This window comes from Oryzias melastigma, linkage group LG14, assembly GCF_002922805.2.
Source record: "Oryzias melastigma strain HK-1 linkage group LG14, ASM292280v2, whole genome shotgun sequence".
Taxonomy (NCBI): domain Eukaryota; kingdom Metazoa; phylum Chordata; class Actinopteri; order Beloniformes; family Adrianichthyidae; genus Oryzias; species Oryzias melastigma.
This window is the reverse complement of record NC_050525.1, coordinates 9,796,217-9,800,397: the sequence shown is the minus strand read 5'-3', so window position 1 is coordinate 9,800,397 and position 4,181 is coordinate 9,796,217. Positions and strand designations below refer to the sequence as shown.

The following is a 4,181-nucleotide window of genomic DNA, read 5'->3' as shown; positions in this document are numbered from 1 at the left end:
TACAGTGACTACGCTAACTCCCAACCTGGTTAATAACACTTAAAAACACCCAGTCCAATGCTGTTACATGTTAGCTGTGTTGGTATATTTACTATAACACTCAACTTTTGCAAAAAATCATAATATTTTGATGGAACACTGTGTATATCTTGAAATGAGTAACCACAACCAGAAGTACTCCATATGTAAGACTCTCCTGAGTCATTTTTTGAAAAAATATTACAGTTTTTAGTGCTACTCAAAACACACATCCAAATCTACTCCATCTGTCTCAGAACCCTTTTTAAGTATTCCGTCCACCAACAACACTTGAAGGCGCAGCAGTCAATGGTGGAGCTACTGCTACGGTAATCAACAAAAAGGTTCTACTGAGTCAACTTTTACCTTTCATTTCAACTCCTCAGCCTGTCTCCAGATCTAGCTCTCGACAAAGAGACACTTCTCTGCTCTAATGAGGCCAGGCTACATAACAAAATTGCAACCATCCTTCCTTACCTGCCAGGATCACTCCTACAAAAGCTGGAGGACAGCACGGAAAAGTCTCTACACATGTTAAGCATCCTGCTCTCAAAAGTGCAACACGTTTGTTTTGCCAAGAAAACCTTTGGCGCTCCAAGAGCTGTGAAACTGATTTTTTTTAAGAACACTGAATTCCATTCTTTCCTTATCCAAACCAATATTTTCCATTTACGGAACTGTGTGCTTATCCATCACGTTTTTAAAAGCTTGACTCATTCACTCACAATTACCATCATTTTTTTAGGCAAAATTAACATTTCATCTGCATAGAGCTGGAACGCTCTCCATCAGGGGTTCAGGAGAAACTTGCACGGAAAGACAATAAATAAATAAATAAATAAAAAAAAGATAGGACTTTGTAGCTAAATGCATGTGAGCATGCCAAGTCATTACACATAAGAACAGACGCATACGCGTAATACAATTACATCGTCCCTCATTTTTAACTACCCGTATTTCTTGTTGCCATAGAGACAGACTATCTACAGACTGAGCCAAGTCAATGACTGAATAGGTGACATTTGCTCTTTAAGTTGGCCGCTCCACAGGTCCTGCTTAAGCATCACTTCAGGCCACTAAAATATGAAAGGGCTGGGGGTGGTGTCAGGACCAAACAGAGAGTCATTACTGGATAGTTCTTTTTTTTTTTTTTTTACTTTGCAGTAAAGAGCTTTTTCTTTTTTTTTTTGCACTGGGATCCTGCAGAAGCCGCATTTTCACCTGCTACAAATCAAGTTCATGAATTTGTGCAGGTAGGAAGCGCTCGTCTGTGCTTAGCTAGCGTGGAGAGATAACGGGTGATTTAATGATTTTCTCAACTGATGTGATTTGATATATTGGCTGACTCTGCGCCTTCAGCTAGTATAACAGGTAAAATCCATTACCCTCCCACCAGCATGATTTATGATGGGTAGTATCTCAGCTATGGGTCTCCTTACACAGCTGATCTACCAGTAGAATTTACTGCAAAATGTAAAAAAAAAGGGGGAGGAGGTACTTTTTAATGACTGAAAAGCCAAACCAATAATGAAGATGAACCCATGACTTTAGAAACATTTCATTTGTCTAAGTAGATAGATAGATAGATAGATAGATAGATAGATAGATAGATAGATAGATAGATAGATAGATAGATAGATAGATAGATAGATAGATAGATAGATAGATGTTTGTCAGATGAGGGCTGAAAGTGGGTTAGTGCCTTGTTTGATCTGCTCTGTTTTGACCCCCTTGGAGCCTCGCCTACAGTTGAGTGTGGGAACTTGGACCGGCATCCCTATTCGCAGCGCCCCCATCGAAATGTGCGCCGGAGTGGTGACAAACAACACCCTTTTCACACAGATCTTTGGAGATCTCTAGTGCAGATGCGCAGATCAAAGGTCCCCCCCTCGTCCTCCCACCCACCCAAACCCACTTCCCAATTATAAGCAGATCTCTCCCGCGGGGGGAGGAAGACGCTCCACCACAGTTCTGTTTGCGCAGAAAATTTGTTTCGCGTGAGTAAAAGATCCACGGCGATTAATTTGATGTTTGCAGTGGGAAGTGGATGACGGGGAGGGAGGGGGTGATGCGATTGGATCGCATTTTCTGCTTCGCAGAACCATAATGGTGTTGTAAAATGCAATTAGCCGATCGCCCGGTACGAATCAGATAGAGGCGCGCGCGCGCGCCCTGTAGCTGAAGTGCGCCGATACGCAGACTTAATGACTTCATACCATCAGGCGCGGAGGCTGGAACTTCAGCCTCCTCGCATGCGCCTTAATTGAAATCCATCGTCCAATCAATCACAGAGCGGATCCTCACAGTGGCTGACATATCTGGACCGCTGCCTCTCCACATTTTATCAACCTGTAACACCCCCCACCATTAAAAAAAGGATCTAGATCAGCGATCGTCTCTATTTCCAGCCTTTTGCCGTGCGTCAAGGCGCACGGCGGGCAACTTGTTGTGTAAAATCCCTGCAAAGCCGGAGATGTTAAAGGATGCAGAAACAACTTTCCACAGCAGTTCAAATAAATTACTTCAAATACTGTACCTGATCCAGAAACTTGGATTGTTCTGTCCTAAAAACCAGGTCTCCAACCCCTCAAACTCCAGCCACAAATCCACCAGGAGTGCTGAGAACTTTCTTCATCAATTTCAGCTCCAGCTCCAGGGATGAGGGGGAATCAGGCGGAGCTTTTCTCCCAGTTTACGCAGTTTTAAAAAACAGCTGGACAACGAGGAGTGTCGCTCCACAGGGATGCCATCCTTCCCCCTCCTCTCTCTCCTTCCTCCCAATCCTCAATAACCGATTCCTCCCAAGATGTGCGCTGGCTGTAGCATCCAAGTTTCTCCGGCGCGTTTCTCTCTTTTTGAGACCGTCGTCTTCCTGACGGATGGAGCTCAGAGCGCACTCACAAGACGCGAAGGATGGCGCGGAACCGCCGCGCCAGAGGAGCCATCTCTGCAATCCAAAAAAAAAAAAAAAAAAACAAGGGAGCAGCTCAGGAAGGAAGAAGCCCTGAAGTATTTCCAGAGAGCAAGTGCTGAGATGCTGTGGGTACTGGAGGTTAGTTGCTCCCCCTCTCTCCGCTCTCCCTTGCTCTCTCCACTCATCCGAGCGTGGGAGGAGGTGGGGCTCCCATCCACCGCAGCGCGCAGCAACTTCACACTCAACATCACATCATACCACGGCTGCCACGCCGGAAAATTGTGTGATTCCTACAGTTTAAGAATATCTCATCAAACTGGGTCATCTCAGCAGCTGCGTAATAAACAGGCGCAACCACCTTCACTGCAACCCACCCGCGGTGCTTGGGGAGGCTTTTTCCTGTTATTTCTGTGGAACTCAGACTGCAGCGGGTTGCCCCAAATTGATGTAACAGGTAGTCCAGTATTTTACTTGTTGATATGCGTTCCATGTACTAAAATGAGTGGCCTAAAATGGGAGGCGGTTGGCCACTATTTATTCATTTGGCGCCACCCTCAGGCTGTCGGAATAAGAGGAGGGAGGAGGAAGGCTGAGGAAATGAAAGGACTCAATGCTGGGCTTTTTTCCCTTCTTTTTTAAGATTTAATCTAATGAAAACTTTGTTTTTTGTGTGTTTTTGTCATGTTCTTGTTGTGTTTTTGTGATGATGGAGAATATATAGAAAGTACTTTAAAGTACCCCTCTGATTTAAAACAAACATGTTTTTTGAGTTTTTACATGTATGTGTGGTATTTTTTTGTTTGAAAGAGAACAAATGCAATAAGAAATAATTTTGTTTTTGCAGTTTTTATCCTTTTAAATTTCTGTCAATCAAACTGTCTTGGACAGACTCTGTTTGAATGAATTATCTTCTTTCATTTCATTTTTCATTCATTTATTCATTTATAAAGCACCTTTCACCACCAGCCAAGGAGGCCCAAAGTGCTGTACACAAGAAAATGCAATATACAGCAATCCTAAAAACAATTTAAAAATAAATAAATAAATACATACATAAAATCTTAAAAAGAAATTAAAATTTACATGATAAAAAGCAGCTAGGCAGATACTACAGCGCGATAGTGGAGGAACAGTTTAGATTTAAAACTCTCCAAAAGTGTGACCTTCTTTAAGTCACAACAGCTCTGCTGCACATGCACTAAACCCTCATCTGTTCCTAGTGTCTAGTTCAGGTTCTGGAGAAGAGAAG

The 4,181-nt window shown here is 43.1% G+C and overlaps 1 protein-coding gene across 1 annotated transcript in view; it reads right to left on the bottom strand.

The window, feature by feature from the left end:
- Positions 1-3,383, bottom strand: part of pcdh1a (protocadherin 1a) — a 131,471-nt gene extending 128,088 nt beyond the window's left edge. Inside the window, exon 1 of the mRNA XM_024266098.2 lies at positions 2,555-3,383. The gene's annotated coding sequence lies outside the window, so the exon portion shown is untranslated. The remainder of the gene's footprint in view (positions 1-2,554) is intronic.
- Between the last annotated feature and the right edge of the window lie 798 nt (positions 3,384-4,181).